Source organism: Falco peregrinus, chromosome 1 (genome assembly GCF_023634155.1).
Source record: "Falco peregrinus isolate bFalPer1 chromosome 1, bFalPer1.pri, whole genome shotgun sequence".
Lineage (NCBI taxonomy): Eukaryota > Metazoa > Chordata > Aves > Falconiformes > Falconidae > Falco > Falco peregrinus.
This window is the reverse complement of record NC_073721.1, coordinates 43990177-44009872: the sequence shown is the minus strand read 5'-3', so window position 1 is coordinate 44009872 and position 19696 is coordinate 43990177.

The window sequence follows — 19696 nt, the reverse complement described above, 5'->3', positions numbered from 1 at the left end:
TCCACCCAACTCCTTGATAGTACCTCTGGATCTTCTTTTTAGACACAATTCACTCATCCATCAGGATTCTCCCTTTTGTTATTCCTCTTGAAAAATATCCCTCGCGTCCCAGTCTATCCCTGAGCAGGACGTGTTGCAGTGACTGTGGGGATCACGCCGGCTAGTGACTGCAGCACGAAATGCAGCCGTGCACTGACATGGCTTTTTTCCCTATCTTGTTTCTCTTTTTTCCAGTTTTCCCCACTGACGTTTGTGTGTAATTAGAGAAAAGAAAATGAACGAATAAATCATAGGAATTAAAAATGTCTCCAAAGCAGACGGATCCTATTAGCTATACTTCTCAGGCTGCAGTAGTTTTCCAGTGCTTGGGACAAAGTTCTGAGCAGTGAGATTTGCAGACGGGTATTGATGTGGCAATTACACACAGCATGTCAAGTGTCAGAGAAGATACATACCAAGGTAGCCTAGGAGAGAAAGAAAATCTTTCATTTCATCTTCATAGTAGGAATAAATCAACTGGTTTAGACAGATCAATCAAAATAATTATCCCAAGATTGAGAATACAAAAAAACAAAACTGACAAAAGGCTAAGCTCCCTCTTTTTTTTCTGTCCCCATTGCTTTTCATATTCTCTGTAAGGAAAACAGTTCCTCAAGGACCTGTACAATCAGATGTTTGCCAAAGTGCTGGATGCTCTGGGGTGGTTCGCGTGATGTTCCTTAGTCTTTCAGCTGCCAGTTCTCTGAGTCTGTGCCAAATCCTTCGGGCTCACAGTGTTGGGGCAGTTTGGCTTGGACATGGTGCTGGGATGCCCATGCCTAAATGGCACAGTTATATCCTCCTGACAGTGACTGAATTAAAAAAAAAAAAAAAGAAACAGTAATAAGATCCAAAACGTTAAGTGGGAAAACTCCTTAGTTCCTTTCTGTGGTTCTTAAATAAGGAAAATTCTCCTCAAGCAAATAGTCCATAGGTATCTACACTGCAATACAAGGTCACGGTGAAAAACACAGAGGGCTTTTCCAGGGCTGGTGGATGCCCTTTCTCCTTTCACGTGTGCTTGCCAGCATCACTGTTTGCTCCATTGTTTGTTTGGACATCTCAAACCAGCACCTGGGACTTGCTCCACGTTGCACAGCAGCCGGTCTCATGCAAGACAAAACCATTTTTAGCCTCAGCTGGAAGACAAGACCAAGGGCTGAATCAGGAGGAGACAAGTAATTGCAGAGAAACACATCAGGGAATATTGGACATGCCAGAGATTAAAATGTGTTTCAGGAAGCTCCAGAATGATTTAACGAACACACATGACATGACAACTATGGATAGCAGGTTTTCATATAACCTTTCAGGCAAAAATCAGCTGTCAAAAATCTTCAGCACACATTGTAAAATCTTTCACAAAAAACTCACTTTTCTGCCAAGACAAACTTTCTCCCTTTGAAAAGCAGAAACAGTTTTCAAAGAGCCTTTCTCCCATCATTTATTTGTTATGATTGATTTACATGCCACCCAAGATATTATGCCCTTGACTTGTGTTGTATCAGTGGTGACTGGCAGAAAGTGAGAGGCAGGGTGAAGGAGCCAGCCGGGACATCTGTCAGTGTCCCTCTCTGTGAGACAAAGAAAGTTCATGCTGGTGGTTTTGCATGTGGAGCACAGCAGGTCTGAAAGGGTCATTTGGTTCCTCTGTACAGCAGTGGTCTGGAACCTGAAAACAAAGGAAAGCATGTACATGAAACCCTCTCCTTCTAACTCCATTAACTGATCTAATAAAGTATAAATTATATGATTTCTCCCCACAAAATTTGCCTCACTGATGACTTGGGCCATCACTTCTGCTGTAAAACTGTTCTACTGTGAGATGTCGTTCTGGCACTGTAGGAAGCGTGAATACTTGTAAAAAGGTACCGAAGTTATGTGAAGGCTGAAAAAGTGCTTCAGAACAAGAACATAAATTGGTTAAATATGTTTAATAGCTATAAGAAAATATTTAGAGGTGAAGTAAATATGTAAATATATTCCTGGGGAAAAAGAAGTAGAATACTGGGCCATGCTGTGCAGCTCAGTTATCCAGTAGAGTAAGAAGCAGCAGATAGATCTGAAGCTTAATAAATGTGTAAGAAATCTTGTGTTACTGGATGTTTTCATACAAAGCCTTTCTGGAAGAGACATTTTAGGCAAAGACAAACTATTTGATTCTGAATAATTAGGTGAAATGTAATAGCCTGACCCATATGAAATGCTGGAGTAGGTAACCTAGCGATCCCCCGATTGCAATGCCCCGGAGCATCCTTTGTGGCTGCCCACACTATGAAGAGACACCCAATAGCTATGTGATCAGGGAGTGGGAGTGAAGGCAGAGGTTAAGTGACTTGTCTGTGGTCATGCAGTGGAGCAGGAAAGCAAAACCCCTGTCTCCTGACTGCCCTCGGCTCCCCTGTGTGCTGTCCTGCTCTGTCTTTCCAAACCATGTCTTCTCCTCCACGCATCCTGTCAGGACACTAAAAAAAGAAAAAGGCAGCTGGGGAGATTAGCCAGAAGGTCTGAGGTAGTTTCCTGTCCACAGAATGACTTTCCGAGCTGATGGGGCTGTCATCCTACCCTTGTAAAGGTCAGGAATGGAAAATCCTGAGTATTGATGTCCTCAAGCAGATCAGGACAAATCATCTGTGTATTGGTGGCTGGAGGGTTTGGTGGTACCCACCGGTGGGGCAGCCGGGTGTGCACCACCAACAGCTCTCACTGACCCTCTGAGGGCTCCAGGCTCCTGCGGGTTTTGACAGAACGTATGTCAGACCAACACGTGCTGGTTTACAGAGGTAGTGATGTGTCTTTTTTGCCATACAGCCAGTGGGGAAACTGAGGCACAGGGTGGCAATTGACTTTTCCAAGCTGTTACAGCAAGTTCCTAGCAGATCTGCATACGGCAACTTGGTACCTGGCAAATGGGCCGTTTTGTAATATTTTCTACATCTGACCCTGACAGAAGATCTGGGGCTTCCCCAACAGAAAAAAGGAATGAGGCTAAGAACAGAATGGGCCCTTTTATGAGACATCACTGATGGAGGACTTGGGTTTAGTTCCCAAGTCTGTGAATGACTTAAGCCATTTCTATTTTCTTTGCAGCTGTTTCCCATATCTCACAAATGAAAGCTGCCGGATACTCCTGATGGCTAAAGGAAGTGCCAGTGTCAGATAATGTGCAGTAAGAAGTCACCTCAGGATCAATACATCTTTCCCCTCTTTGGCTGGAGGGCACTTTTGTAGCCTTTTCCTTGGTTTAAAGCTAACTGATGCTTACAGTGCTGGGTACTTCAGCTCTCTGGTGGCTCGGTACCTTTGAGGGTGCCCCCACCTCCTGTGGGAGGCTCGGTGGCAGCGTGGGTCAGCCAGCACATCCACAGCTGCCCAGTTCAGGAGCCCTAGGGCCTTCTGCTGATGAAAATGGCTTGTTTGCCCTTGAGAGTGTGTAGGATCCTCTGGCCTCTCATCTCGGGAAAAAAGACTGTTATGGGCATGAAGGTTGGAGTTCAGGGAAGAAGTCATCTTTGCTGCTTGAGTGAAATGAAGACCCAGCAGTAGGAAAGAGTGAGAAATTGGGCCGCTCTGGGAGGCAAAGTCACAGAGTATAAGAATTACTATTATTATTATTAAATTAGAATTTATTATTATTTATTTTTCTCAAAGGAGAGGAAGGAACATTATGTGCTGGACAAGTTATGCACTACTACACAGTTTGTGAGAAGAATGTGGCTCTTGAAAAGCTGCTAACTAGGTTACAGGTGAGGAAGGAGACAAAAAAGATCACAAACCCATGTAAAACGGCTTAGTCAGGCTCAGCTCACCTTCTTACCTCCAAGTGTAACGGTGGCCTGAAATTCAAACCCGTATAAGCCAAAGCACAGATGTCTAAGCACACATGAAGGAGCATAACCCATAGTAATTTGGTGTTTCTTTCCAGGCTTCTCCATACCATGTCACACCATTAGCTCCCAGAGACAGTGTGTTAGGACACAGGTTCTGCCTGACTGGATCTGGAGCATCCCGTGGAGGGATGGGAGGAAGGGACAGTATGGGTGCTGATCCCCTTTGGCATTCCCACAGGTTTGGCCCCATGTTTCCACTCTAGTCCCCCCCAAACGCCCAGTCAAAGCTCAGGCAACGATCGTGGGAAGTGGTGGCACTCAGAGAGTGCAGCTGCGCTGAACTGGTCTGAGGTCCATCCTTTTTTGTGAGTTTTTACAAATGCTGTTGCTGCTTGTGATGGGCAAGGGGCTGAGGACTGCCAGAAGGAGCAGCCCAGCTCCACAGGGTCTTTCTCCTGAATTTATCTAATCAGACCATTAATAGTGAATAGTTTTGACTTTGTGTCCTGCAAAATGACACTCACCAAACAGTTTCTCAAGAGATGCTGCAAAGCCCGACAGGCAGCACTGGAGCTGTTTTTTCTTTTAATTTCTTTTTGTAAACTGACTTGAAGCCAATATCAATATTTATCTGCAACTAGGGAAGTGTTTTGCTGCCAGGAATTTGAATGTTCTGTTTTCCTCTAACTATAAATGGGGCAATTACTAATGAGAATATTTCCAAAATGAAGGAGTGGAACATTAATTTCCCCTTAGCCCCAGTCTCTAGTCATCCCACAAATAACCCTTTACATGTTTTCAAGTCTTATCTGATGATTAAGTTGCAGGTTCCATTACAAACTATGATTTTATTGAGATATTCTGGGTATTGCTATGCCTCAGACTTTCATATCTAGTTCTTTTGTCCACATTAACTCTTGTTGATGGGTACATTTCTTCTGTGTCCTTCACTATATATGATAGAAGAATATTATTTTTTTTAATCACAGATCATAGAAAAAGTCTGAAAGGTACTTTAAGAAATTATTTAGCCAGCCCCATGCCCAAGGCTGCATTGGCTATACCTGAACTGTTGTCTGCAGATAGCAGTCTGACCTGCCTGCACTCAGAAACCCACAACCCTGGCAAGGCTACAGCTTCCTTACACGAATTTTTCAGGGGCTTTACTGTTTCTGTGCATTCCCTACAGTTTCATCAAAACTTCCTCAGCTACACTTTAAACTTGTGACTTATTGTCTTTATCACAATGGACATAGTAAACTTTTTATTCCCTTCCTTTTTGCAATCACCTTCCAGATATTTGAACACTGTTATCATGCCTTTCCTTTGCCTTCTCTTCTCCAGCCTTAAATGCACCAAATCTTTTCAATCTTTCACCGCGGGTCACATTCTCTAGAGCTCTGATCATTCCTCTTGCTTTTCTTTGGACTTCTTCCAACTGATCTTCCAGTCTTTCTTGATGTGTAGTGCTTCGAACCGAATAGCCTGCCAGCTGGAGTCTTGTGGTGTGAGCAGACTGGCAGGTGATCTATCAGCTCACACAAAACAATAAAGGGATATAAAATAGAAGCTGATGACTACATGTCATCAGCTCCTAGTACATCCACTATCTGTTAATGTTTCTACTAAGTTGTGTTGTATACTGGTGTGCCAGCTGACACCCATGAACCAAAGAAGCCTTATGTTGCTTTCCACCTACACTTTGGCCAACTGTGCTGTGATTAATTTTCAATAGTGGGAGGTGAGATGGCTTCCAGACCTGCTCTTTTTAAACCATCTATCATTATTAATCTACTAAGCCAAATAAAAATGTTCTTTGATGGAAAGTTCTCATGGGGAGGAAAAGGTTGGAAGAAAAGCTGGAGAGAATGAGATATTTCATTAATTACCCCATAGCAACTTAGTGGGAGGCTGGATATTTTTCCTAAACTCCCAAGCTGTTTTGTGCACACATCCTCCCCCGCATTTTTTTCTACTTGGTACATTATTTCCATTGCTGTGCAAAACTCATGGTGTTGCCAGTTGCCAAGCTAGGATCTTGCAGATTCTCCCTCACTGTTGAAAACAGGGTCATTTCTATGAATCACTCAGACCGAGAGGAGTTATCACATGCCAAGATACTTGTGATGGATAGACTTTAATGGAAGCTGTGACTTCACATATTTATATGTATAGATCAGCCTCCAGCTGTGGAAGGATTCCCTCTTCTCTATCAGTTCATCTTGGGATGTGATCTCACCACATTATGCTTTCTCATGGAAGACCTCCAAGTAAAGCCCGGATTACTGTGGGAAGCTGTGCTGTAGACTTTGTAGTTGCCCTCTTCCATTTTGGCTTCCAAGCCAGTCTCTTATTGTAAAGTTTGCATGGCATCCATATAAATCACCATGCTCATGGTAGAGGATTGAAGCCAAGTCCCTCAGCACCAGTATCCGAGATCCTTGTAACTGTTGCCCGTAAAGTAGCAATTTAATAGAGCAGTTGCATTTCTCTTCCTAAAACTCAGACCTAACATTGCTAAATTAGTTCCTGATTTGCTATAAAAGTTGCTGTATTAGAAGAAAAGACGGTGCAGCCAGAGCCTAAGTAGGTGATGCCATACCTTTTAACATGCTTCATTAAAGCACGCACACAAATACCTCTTTGCATAATGAGCCCCTAAGATGTGGGGGTGATCCCGTCAAGAATGAGTCTGAAGTTCTCTGTTCTCTGCCCTGGGCTGTCTCAAAGCTGTTGTTGGGTGTGAAGTTGTTCCTTCCCCTTCTCCTTGCCCAGTTTATCAGACATTTTAAAAAGAGGAAAAAGCTGCTATTGTTCAGCATTTAGTTTCTTTAGGATTTCTTGCCTTTAATGTGATTTAAAGGGTAGGCACTGTATTATTGTCTTTGGATATGGGATTTGCACAGTTTAAAGCCCTGCTCCTAAAACAGTATAGATGAAGGCTGGATTATCCAATGTTAATTTTATGGAAAGTCAAACACTAACACTGGATATCTTACAGATTTTATCAATGTGCATTTTTGGATTAACAGCTAATTTAAAAAATCCCTCTGGTGTTCTTATTTATTCAAGTACATTGTGGGCAGGAGGTGAGATTCAAAAATAACCTCTCAATGATTCCATATTGAATTTCTGATTACAGATTGCCAGCATGAGTTCAGCAGTTAAATAGAAATGAAAAATAACTTATTTTTTTAAATTCTCTAAAGATCTAAATTGCTAATGGTAGACATTGCAAAGTGGAAGGAAAAATCATTAATGGTCTACATTCACAAATTAATGTTTTTCCAGTCCTAACAAAAGCTGAAAGAAATGCTGGGCTGTGTATTTTTTGCATTCACTTACTGTGCTCTCGGAGCACATTTCCCTTGTTGGAAGGAGACAGGCTCCTGATCAGCAGTGTGCCCACAGCTTCCAACAGTTCCAGATAACTCTGGCTTCATCTCATGGGCTCATGAACCAAAATTGTGCAGGAGATCTGACATTCAAATCCAGTCCTCAATTCCCTTCACGCTTAAAAGGCAGGAACTCTCAGTTTTGGTTTTGCCATCTCTCACGGCAATTGGTATCTAGCTATTGTTTGGCTCTTTGAAAGTCTTCTCCATCCCAGAATTTTCTCTTATTACTATAGCATCTTTACACCGCCTACTTTGTGGACAACGCATTAGACAAACGAAAACATCTCTGTTCTTCAGTGTATCTCCTAGAAAGGCTGAAAGTTGATGCTTGCTTTGCACAGGAGGTTAATCTATGTATAGCTGGAACAGCCTTGCTTCCTTCGGTTGTAAATACAATATCCTTCCTTGGTCTTAATGCCATGCCTGGCGTATGGCTCAGAACTACAAAGGATAGTTGTTGTATGTTTTGGGAAGCCATAGGCATTTGTTGGCGTTCCCAGGGATTGTCACTAAAGCAGACACATGCTGGGGAAGTTCAGATAATGCTGACTTCTTTACTTGACACAAATTTTGTCTCAAGCCCAGAAACCTTTCTGAACCCACTAGAGGTGATAATGTCACAAAGTTGAAGAAATATTTGAAAACGCACATAGTAAGTTCTCCCACCCCATTGAAGTTGGTGGCAGAAGTTCCTCTGCCATTAACAGGAGCACGAGCAAACCCCGTCAGAGGTGAAGGAGGGCTGCCACCTTCTCAGAAGGGACTTACTGAAAGAGCAACAATAAACAAAACAAGGAATAAGCGTGTGATTCACCCTCTGGGCTCGCCAGCCACTCAGGCCTGAATCACTGCATGTGCAGAGACAGATTAATTGGAAAGCATTTATTAATACTTTAAGAATAGGCTGACCCTTGGCTATGTGCTTATCCTTTATATGATAGATACAACTTTTTGGTGCTATGTAGAAAGGACTTGTTTTATGACTCTTTGTTGTCTTGTAGCAGTACAAATCACAGAACTGCAGACTCTAGCTTCATTTTTGTGGTGCATCTTTCAGCAAGAGTGTCTGGAAATTGAGGAGGCAATGTTATCCCGTTACAGAGTCACACAGCTATGCAAAAGGCAGCATTGTTCCAGTTCTAAGATTGGTCCATGGCAGATGAGTCTGTATTCACCAAGGTATCTTCACAACCCCATGAAAGGCCAGCAGATGACTGCTCTTTCAGCTCATGCTGTGGTTGGCAGAAATGATTACAGAGAAGCAACGCTGCATCAGCCTCAGCCATGTTCCCTGTTAGCTGCTTAGGAATGCAAGTCCTTTAAATCTGTACTCCAAAGCACGCTGAATGCTCCTCTTCTTCTAGGAAAGGTGTTAGAACAATGCATAAACTTCCTTATAGACAGGAACTTTGTATCTTCTTGTTTAGATAAAATTACCTTGAGCATGTTATCACTGTTAACAGTTGAAATAAAATATGCTAGTCCATCTTGCACTGCTGTGCCACTTAGCTTTGAGCTTAGCTCTTCTCTCTTTCCTTGCTGTGAGTAGTCCCATTGCAAAAGAATAGATTGACACCAGCATCAGTCCTATAGCAGGTCAGAGAAGAAATGAGATCCCTTGGTATGCTTCACTGTTGGCAGAGAAAGGGTTAAACCTAAAGATAAACCACATTGCCATGCTTACTGCTTTCTGTCCCTATCATTTTTTGAACTGTCAAGGGTAGGTGAAGGCACATATTTTTTTCTTATTGGTGCTGTTGCATTTAAAACTGTAGAAAGGAAGAGATTTACAGGGCAAGCAAAGCTCCACGTGGAAGCCGGTTCGAAGCAGTTCTAAGAATTGCTTCTAAGCTTTTAAAAACATATTATCTCTTCCCACTCCAAATGATCGATGAAGAAAAAGACAAAACGTTCCCTATCACACAACAATCACTCTCAAACACTGTTTCCTTAACTGTGTTTTGTATTACTGCCGACTCTCCCATTTCCATCTCCTCCACTTGGCACATACTCTCTGGATTTCCAGTGCCTAGGGAATGGTGTTATCATGATCAAGTAAGGAGGAAATTACAAAAATGGTATCCTGTAATATTTCATGCAGGAAGCAAATGCCGCTTTACTGTGAAGTCATCAGGTTTAGTCTATAAATTCCAGTGCATGTCAGAAGTTTAATTCAGTTACTGGATACAGTTTTTAGACTGGCAAGTAGATGTACATGAACTGAAGTGGATCTGATCCCATTGTCAAGAGAACTCCATCTTTATATGTCACAGCTGTCAGAAATTCACATGCCTCCAGAGAGGTATTTCTTTCTTTCACTCCAGGCAGTGGCAGATGTAGTCCTGGTTTGGCTTCTCAGCCCCTATATTGCTAGGGGTCTGGGCCCAGCCGTGCGCAGTACTGGAGGCTGACGATAACCCCTGCTTGTGCAAGGTGTCCTTAGTCTTTTAGTAAATCCTCTTGTTTGTTGAACAGGGAAGTTCCCACTTGCCACTTGGGTGAAGGATGGTAACCAGATGTCTGCAGCCTGGATCTCCGTAAGCAAAGGGATGAGGAGTGAGGGCACCTGTTAGCTTCTGCTGGGATCCCCAGACAGCTCGATCTGAACAGCACATCCAGAGTGAGCACAGCGAGTGCAGAGCAGTGATCTCCCCTTGCATAAAAGCCATGGTTGATCTGACCAGGCACTGTGGGCATTTCCCCAGAATTTCCAGACATACACAGACTGGTCTGAGCCACTGCCCTGCCTGAGCCGTGCGTTGGGGAAAGTCAAGCATCACCATTGCGCCTGGGAAATGCTGAGGCAGAGACAGCGTATGTATCTGGCTGGGCTTTCCCAGGCACAGGGTGACCTTTCAGCTGTTACATTTAAGCCACACATTCAAAGTTCTCCATCTAGGTCTGTCCAGATTTTTCATCCTCTGTAAATAGGCAGTGCTGGTTTCCCTTGGACAGTCTGGCCAGACTGCATTCTCAGTGAGGACAATTAAGTCTGAGGGCAACCACATTTGCTGATATCCCTGATGAGTCAGTCAGTGATTGATGCTGGTACTTGGATCCGTTGCATGCCTATTAGGAAAAAGCTCTGAGTTAATTTCCTCCAGAGAGTCAGACCTAATGACAGACAAAAGCACAGACGCTCTCAAGTGACACCAGGTCAGCATCCCACCAGCCCCACTCCTTCAGATCCATCCTGAATTCACAGTTGTTTGCAGGGAAAAGGCACATTCAGCACCCTGTGTTCTATGCCAGTTGATAGATGAACTCCAGCCCTGCTGCCAAGCTTTACCTAGAAACCTAGAGGCAAAAGGAGAGATGATCTGTTTAATTCTCTGCTAACACAGAAGAGCAGACTTTTCAACAGAGCTTCAAACCTAGTCCAAGCAGTCAGACCCCAGCAGCTCCCATTCGTTACGTTTCATGGGCAGTGTCTGAATTAATCTGAAATCTGACTTCAAAACTACTGAAAGGCCAAAATGACAAATAAGCTCTCTGAAAACCTTTACTCTCTTTGTAGCTAAAATTTGAATTTTGCAGCCTAGCCCTTTCTGATAAGCTCAGAGGTGAATTTGTTTGGGACTGGACTCACTGTGGGGTTAGGGGAGGATTTGAAGGGCTATTACCTTCTGCTGTTGATTTTGCTTCTTTCTCGTGAGGTGACAGAAGAGACAGAATCCCTCTTCCCCAGCCACACTGGAAGCTGGCCCTATCTTTCTTCAAATGCAACCCTATAACTGAAGTCATGTTCTGCTTTTGTAGAAACACAATTTGCTCTCAAAGCTAAGGCAAGCCGGTTCCACTGGCCTGATGGAAGCTGCTCCTCTGTGTAGTTTAAGAGACTAAGCACAAGATTTTTACAATAGGTTTCAGAGTGGATGGCTAAAATAATCTTGGCTGATCTCTGAAATCAATTCCTTTTTATTGACTATTTTGCCATTTTACTGTAGTTCAGAGGACGTTTACCTTCAGGAAGATCTAAGTACATAAAGCACTGTCAAAAGGGGAAGAAGTCCTGCAATTGGTTTTATGCCTCAAGGAAACTATTATTTTAAAAGTCTCTCTACAACCATACTTTTGAGGACCTTCCTATATTTTTGGTGTTAAGGCAAACATTTAGAAGTTGAAGTCAGAAGGGTCTGGACCAGGTTCAAACTGCAGGGAAGTTTTGCAAAGCAAAGCTGAAGATCGTGTGATTTCACAGAGGGAACCTGCAGTGATGTCTTTTATACTCTGGTACTGACACTGATCCAGCCTGTGGTTTAATTTAGAGCTGCTCGAGTTGTTTTCTGTCTTTACGTTATTATCTAGGCTTTCAGGATGATTCTCAGAGGGCCTGAAGCTACGCATCAGACCTGCATGGATCATCTCATATTCTAATTGTCAAATAGTGATTTTGCCATAAAACATGTTTCAGTGGTCCCCAAGCTGTGGTTAAGGCAGGCTGGATTCACAGCTGAGCTTTGGCTGGAGGAGCACCAGCACGGCTGGAGTCATGGTGCTTTCCCTTCTTTTTTGCAATACTTCACTGTCAAGCAAATGTGAATGCGATGGGGTTATGAGAAGCCTGGGCTTGTGTCTCTCCTCTGCCAAAGCAGGGCTCATCTTCGAGCTCTCACAAGTCTGTCCACTAGGCTATACAGTATTTAGGCTTCATCTCTCCAGCTGGGCTAACTCTACCTTCTATCTGGATAGGAAAGTGGAGAACAAGGTGGTGACTGTCCATGCAGGGACTGCCCAGGAAATGAGATATTACTTCCCACCTTCTGCTCCTGGTACCATATAGCAGAAGAGGATCCACAGCAGCCTCAGAGCACCCTCAGTGATGCCATTCCCTCTGGCTCACTGTTTCTGTGTAGTGGTAAGAGACAGGAGCACAAAACCCTCCAGGCACCGGAGGGAGGATTGCCAGGGCTGCACCCACGTGTCTCATATATGCCCGGAAAAGCCGGAGAGATTTCTCCACAAAGGAGAGCTCTTGAACAGGAGAAGCTGCTGTGTATTACTGCTTGGTTTGACACAATTAACAGAAGCCAGTTTAATGCTGTCATCAGTAACAGTGCTGCAAGCTGGCATTGTTCGAAACAGCTCTGGTGAATGTTGCCCCACTCCACAAAGGCATCCCACACTGGGTTCTTTTTCAGCAATGTGAGTGGTAATTCCCTGCCCATTAGCAGCTATTTCTTTCAGAATGCCCTGCTTATCTTTTCAAATAGTGCATTTAAATACATTTCCCATCTGGGAGAGATTTCACAGGGTGAGGGGAAGAGTTTGGGGGAAAGGATGAAGACCTAAGGAAAATAAATGCTGTGGCTCTGAAAAGGGAAGAAGAACAGACTGGGCTGTAGGTTTTATTAACCGTGTATTATATGCTATTATGCACCCCCAAGTGCACATAAAGGTTGTAATAATATTTTTGAGTGTCTCCAGCTCCACTTCTGTGTTTGGTGATGTCACCAGGAGCTTGCAACGGGTTAGAGGCAGAAGAAAGAGGAAAATAGAATCTTATTTCTTATTTTGGATGATGTAGGAAGCAGGGATGTGTAAAAGCAGTTCTTGGCACGGTACTTTTCTTGTAGACATGTTTGAGGTAACCTGAGCTGCGCTCCATGTGTTTCTTATCAGTGGCCTAAAAAGTTGGTTAAATCCATAAAAACCTTGAAACACCACCACGCCTACTCACTCTGGGAGCCAAGGGAGAATTCATTCTACTGCAGTGCCAGCAAAGGAGGGATGCTGTCATGCTTGTCTTATTTTTGTTAACTGCCTGCTTTGAAAGTTGCTTTCTTTAGGAAAGAGCAACCAAGCAAGTGCCAAGGCTTCATTAAGGCTGATAATTAATAGTCAACACCTGACCCAGGTAGTAATTACCACCCCTGTGTTACTTACAGTCTGTCCCATGAGTAGCTGGGTTTTTTATGGGTTTGGTTTGGTTTGGGTTTTTTTGCTTACCTGGACTTTATGGCCTCACATATTCCAAACTTAGCCTTGTCTGGAAGAAATTAGTTCTTTTCACCTCCGCTGCCTTCAGTATTGCAGTGTCAGGAAAGCTGGAGAAACCACTCTGAAGGTTTCCTCCTGAGCAGCACATGCTGTGTGTGCAGGGAAGGGATGCACCCGTGGGATGGCATGGCTCTGAGGGGATGACAACCTGCCATGAAGCTCTGCAGCTGTCCTGGGTCCCTATTGCCTGCCAGTGGCATTCAGAACCCTGTAACAGAACCAGAACATCACAGAACAAACACATCATAAGGGACAGTGCCTGAACTGAAGAAGTGACAGCCTAAATAAGCCATGAGCAGGAGGGGAAGCTGCCCTTGTTGAAGGGAACAGCCTGGCAGGTCAGTGGTGTAGCTACTCACAAAGCTGGCTGCCTGGCTTCCCTCACCATAGATCATTTGGGAGGGTAACCAGAGCAGGCCCTCTGTGAAACCAAGTGGGGACCTTCGCTTCAGCACCCAGCTACATGTGCATGATACATGGATGCCTGCTTTAGTGCTGCACGTGCTCAGAAACATGTAATTTCTGCTGTCACCCTGCAAGGACATGTCTGTGTGGCTAAACACTGCTTCCACTAAGTGGGATGGGATAGAGGAAATTAAAAGTATGTCTGCTAACAGTCAGAGGGAGAACATGATGTTCTCAAAACCATCTTGATTTTGTCTTCTTTTGGTAGAAATGGATTTAACCCACCTCTTAATGCAGAATGCTGCGGCAAAATCAGTGTATTGAGATAGCCTGGGAAAATGCTGCAGCCTCAGCCTGTCTGACTTGTCTCCTGGTGCCTTGCCCTGAGGATGACGAACGGGATGGCCTGTTATCTGTGATGGTCTGTAGCAGAACACTGCTTCCCCTGTCATTGACTCTGCTAATCAGCCACATTCTCCCTCTGTCTCACACGCAGAAATATAGACTTAGACCCAGGCTTTCACCCCATGAGCAAGCAGGGCTCTGTCGTCCCAGCTTTCCTCAAGCTCTTGGCTTTGGGGAAACGAGCGGAGCACAGAGCAATGTGCATTGAAAGCTTGCCACCTCCTGGACACTGTGGAGTACTGTGTCTGCCACAGAAAAAATAACTACAAAAAGGAAACTCCAGCCAGCAACTGGAAGTAGATAGGCAAGTGCTAGTGTATGTGTGTGACCTTTAGGAATGAAAAAGGAAAAAAGGTGGATGGAGAAGGAATGTGAGTTGCGTAGTACAGCACTCTAACCCAGCCTCACAGAGGCTGGAGTGTTCATTTTCTTCTTTTATGTTTATGTTGCTGATCTTGTGAAAATAAAGAATGGTATAGCACATGCAACTATGTGCCAGTATGCCTCCATCATCCATCCATCCATCCATCCATCCATCCATCCATCCATCCATCCATCCATCCATCCATCCATCCATCCATCCATCCATCCATCCATCTTATATCTTCCCTTTTCCAAGTCCCAGCTGCACACCTGCACAGTGCTGGTGATGTGCTGGCACCCTGTCCTCTCCCACTGCAACCTGCGAGCAGCAGAGCCCATACCCCTCTGTGACACGCTCCCCACCAATGTGTCCTTTGCCCAAGAGCACTAAGCTGTGCTAATGTCTGTGAGAAACCGAATCCAGGACTCCTGTGCTGTAAAACAAAGCACAGACACAATCCTATTCCCATTCATAATCCACCACGGTTTGAATTCAGGGCTCAGCAGATGGGAGGCCATGGAAGTCACCCACTACATCTAGCTGTCAGCCACATGCCACACAATTCTCAGCCATGGATTTCATATATGGGTAAAAATGCCCCTGCCCTAATGATCCTAGACTGAGAGCTATGGTTTCACTTTTTAATGAATAGGTACAGTAAAATAAAATCCCATGGTAATAATAATAGGCTCTAACCGTGGGGTTTCAACATGGAACTTCATCTGTGGGCATGCCATGCTAGAGCTAGAGGAGGGTCTCTGCTGCTCAGAGCTTCTTTTCTCTTCACTAGCCCACAGACATGAACAAATCCTTCTCCTACTAACAAATAATATTGCTGGGATGATGGGAGCCTGCCAGTTTTTTACCTGAAAGCAAAGCAAGACAAAATACAAAGTAGAAGATTTTCCTTTTTCTTTATTTATTTTATCTGGTTTTCAGATGAGCCCATCATTTATGAAGGAAGTCTCAGCACAGCTTTACTATGTGCCTGGACAACGAGAGCTCTCCAAATCCCCAGGATCTGAGAGCTCTCCAATCCTACCCTTTCATTGAAATTTCACAACGTGCACCAGTAATTCAACTCTCAACACAGGAAAAAGGCCTGCAAGCAAGCAGGTTTTATTTTTGTAGCTATATCAGATGTCAGTGACACACTGTGTACATGCACTGGATGTTTACAGGTCTGGGGAGCAGTGACATGGCTACCACAGTGTCAGTACCCTCAGCTATACCACATGAAACCCAAGGCTCAGTTTCAATGTCATTGTATTACTAGACGGGAAATCATGGCTATTCTTTCTGTTTTTTATGTTCTTTCAAATAATCTAATTCTTAAAGGTCAGAAGCTTTCAAGGATGTGTGATTAATGCTAGAACTCATTCTGGTGTTAAGGTGATACTATTGATACTAGTAAGAGTAGATTAAGATTTAGGTCAGCTATGTTACTGATGGAGGAGCTATAAATGTGGATTTTATTCCAAAGTAAAGGCCAGAGTTACATACTCTTGCAAGCTTCAAAAAGATTTCTGTTCCCACTGAAGAAAGCAACTGCAATAGAAAGTGATCAACAGATCAAGGAGGTGGTGGGGCTTTTGCCAGCAAGTATTGCTTTTACTTTCTTGCTGCATCCAGCATCTCTCCCAAATACTGGTACCTTGACATTCAGTTAAAAAGCAGTAATAGGCATCATACAGGATGTACAGCATCCCTAGTGTATTATGATTTTATTGCTTTGAACATTACAAATCACTTCTTTTCTGGCCCTGTTAAGCCTGACATGCCTGAAATTCAGTCCAGGTGACTTGTATAAATTCAGTTCCCCCTCTGTCACCCTCCCAGCCCAGTGCAGTGGCAGAAATTGCTTTAGGTATTTGTGTTCACATCCAGGGATGGTACATTTGTCCTCAAGAGCAAAAGGTCAGAAAGATGTTTCATTCCTCTCCTGCCTACAGTGCTGCTGCTTTGCTCTTAACTTTGCACATGTAAAAACCACATCTTGGTGTGCCCAGTGCAAACAAATGACGACCACAAATTGGGCTTTGAGAAACAGAAGACAACTTTTATACAAATAGACCGTCTTTGGGTCCCCAGGGACATGCAATCCCACATCACCTTTGGGATGCAGAAAAAGGTGTCCTTCTGCACCTTCAAGAGCAGCCTGAACCTTTCTGCACCTTCAAGTGCTGCCCGAATCTTGGTGCATTCTTTCCTCCTGCTTTTGCTTGTACATGTCACAGATGTGCTGGGGTCAGCGAGGTGGTGCATTGCACAAGCCGCCAGCAGTGCCTCCTCAGCAGGCTCAGAATTTCCCATCCCTTCCAGAACAGCTTGGCAGCAGCAGAGATTTTCCATCAGCTTCAGAAACAAATGCTGTTACAGCAAAGATGATGACTGCAACAACCATGCAAATAAGTAAAGTCATTTAATCTAGATTGGCATCATCTTAATTACAGCAGTGTGATCAATCTTCTAGACTCTCTTTTAGACTGTACAAATTGCCTACCAAAAACCTACAGAAAGCCTCAGGGCCCATTGGGCAGAGCTCAGCGCCTTCCAAGGAGAGGGAGCTCTAAGGGCAATGTAAAGGTGTGAGGTGGCATTAAGACCATGTGGTGATGTTTGTTTCAGCTTTGCAACAAATTGTTACTTGTATTAATGTTTGTTTCAGCTTTGCAGCAAAATTGTTACTATGTGTTATTATTTGTTTTCACTTTGCAACTATATTGCTACCATGTATTATTGTTTGTTTCAGTATAATCACTACTGAGAGATTGCTAACCAGCCTTGGTCCCGTAATTTCATGCCATGAGGAAAGGAGTTGTCTAAAACTTACGGTCGATGAGGAGACTGTTGTACAGGCAACTAATGAACCAAACACGAACAGACCAGATAAGGGAAGCAAATTGAGGTTCAGTGTTCGGTCAGCTGTAACCATAAGCTCCACTGTTGTTCCTAAGTCACCTTGGAAGACTCAAATACCTGTAAGGAGCATGTGCGGTGCTTAATTAACATAGTACCACATATTGAATTAATACACATTATTTTTCCAAGAAATGTAATGCATAAACGTATGTGTGGACTATATGATCTTGCTTGAATGAAACACGCAGTATGCATGCTAGGTGGAGCAATCCCCTGTGCATCCAGCACAATGATAAAGGAATGCCTGTTCTTAATGCTGCATTGGTGCTAAGGAGTTTTCTTATTCCGATTTTGGTGACAGCATCAGCTTCCAAAACTTGAGTTCCCAGCCAAGAGGGTGATTTGAGCAACCCCCTCCTGGCTGGGGATTCACACTGATCAGCAGGCATGATGCTGCAAGGCTCTGAGACCAGCAGCTGTAAAGGTGCGTGAGCTGGTTACAACTCGTCTGAGGCTCACAGGGTGCCCTGAATTAGAGGTATGCAACTGCTGCTGCTGTACGCTGTGTTACATCAGGTCTAGGTTCCTTATCCTTTTTGAAGTAATCAGGAATTGCATATCTGTCTCCCCATGCTGTTCTCAGTCATCACTAAATTGTTGTCTTGCTAATTACGCACGGGTAGTTGCTGTTATCACTCACCTTTTAGCAGGGTGTGTGAATTAAGATGCAACCTTAGGCAAAAGACTGACAGTTTTTGGGTTTCATCCCACAAAACAAGCTTCAGTCCCAGGATGCAAATGCAAAACATCGTGCAAATGCAGCAGCATAACCACCTGAAGCAACATCAGCCCTCCAACCCATCATTCCACTGTCTGAAGTGGTTTTGCATCCAGGTGTCCCTTTGCTTTGTCAAACCACCACGGCACAAAGCTAACTTCACATCTCACAAAATCAGGACCAGTCCTGAGATACTAGGGCTGGTGGCATTGCTGTCACTGCTGCTGAAACTCCATTGCAGGGGTGACACCAAGGCAAAAGAACAACCTCACCCTACAATGTTGCACAGATGCCTACAGCAAAACTACCACTGCCAGCCAGCATCTGCAAACCAAGAGAGATGTGTGAACCAATATCAGGCCATGGCAGAGCAACCTCCCAATTTGTAGGTCTTCCCTCCTTAGCTAATTGCCTTAATGTGCTCCACCTGATTCCCAGTAAGAGACATGACTATCTGGGTGCTCTGAGCCAGGTGATGTCTGGCATGTTCAAGGCTTTGTATTGCAGGCATTAAAGTCACCATAATGGAAGATTTCTTGGAATTTTCCACGAGCTGCAGAGAAGACTTTACTCTAAATCCTTGTAGTTCCTTTTATGTCTCTTTTCAGAAGACACCCTAAAATTACTAACATTAACCCTGTTCAAAATACTTTGATTCCTAGTGATATTAGCTACTGAATTTTGTGACTTACAGCTAATGCTCTGTACCTGGAATGAATCCCTTCCTTATTCTCAGGATAAGAAAGTAATCTCCAAAGCTTTTTGAATAAACCCGTCCTGTGCAGATTTCAGGCAGAGGCACACAGAAAAGCTCTGGCAGATGTAGTCTGGACAAAACCGCAGACAGAGGCTCTTGTTTGAAATAACATGTAAGTGCTTTTATGGCAGCAGTGGCATATTTGTACTGTCATAATTGTCGCACATTTATCTTTTATCTTCAACTTTCCCTCCACTGTGTCCACACAGCTCTCTCCAAAATCCTACTACCAAGAGCAGCCTCTTTAATTACATCCATTTTCCTCATGGCACATGCCTTGCCTTTACATTTCCACATACAGACCCAGCTCCTCCTTTTATGTTTTGCCCCTCTCTTTAGGCAGGGCCCCCAGACGGGCTGGAGTGACCCACCGAGCCCTGGCATTCAGGTTCCTCTTGTGATAGCAACGAGTCTTGGGGATCTGGTGGTGTCCCACATTGCAGAAGCAGCACAGTTGCCTCCCGTGGCCTTTAGCTAAGATAGAGCTTCTCTTCTTGCACGTCTTCTCCAGCTGCCAGCCTGTGAACACATCTGGTACTTCATCCCCAAACAGGCCAGAGGCACCCAGCACCCCTCCTCAGCCCTGCAGAAAACTTCTCCTCCCTCCTTTTCTTACTGTTACCATGAAAATATAGCCTTGGCCACACTCAGCATGTCCCTGGCCTCCCAGAGCTGTGCTCCCCGAGGCGCCGGGGTGCAGACAGCCTGCAGGGCACCTCCTCAGCCTGACTCAGGGTTAAGGCACCAGGGCTCAGGGCTAGCTGGCTGGCTGGCTGGCTGGCTGGCTGACTGACTGACTGACACCACCACCACCACCGCACACACCCCCCCACCGCCTGTCCCCCTTTAGACCCCGCA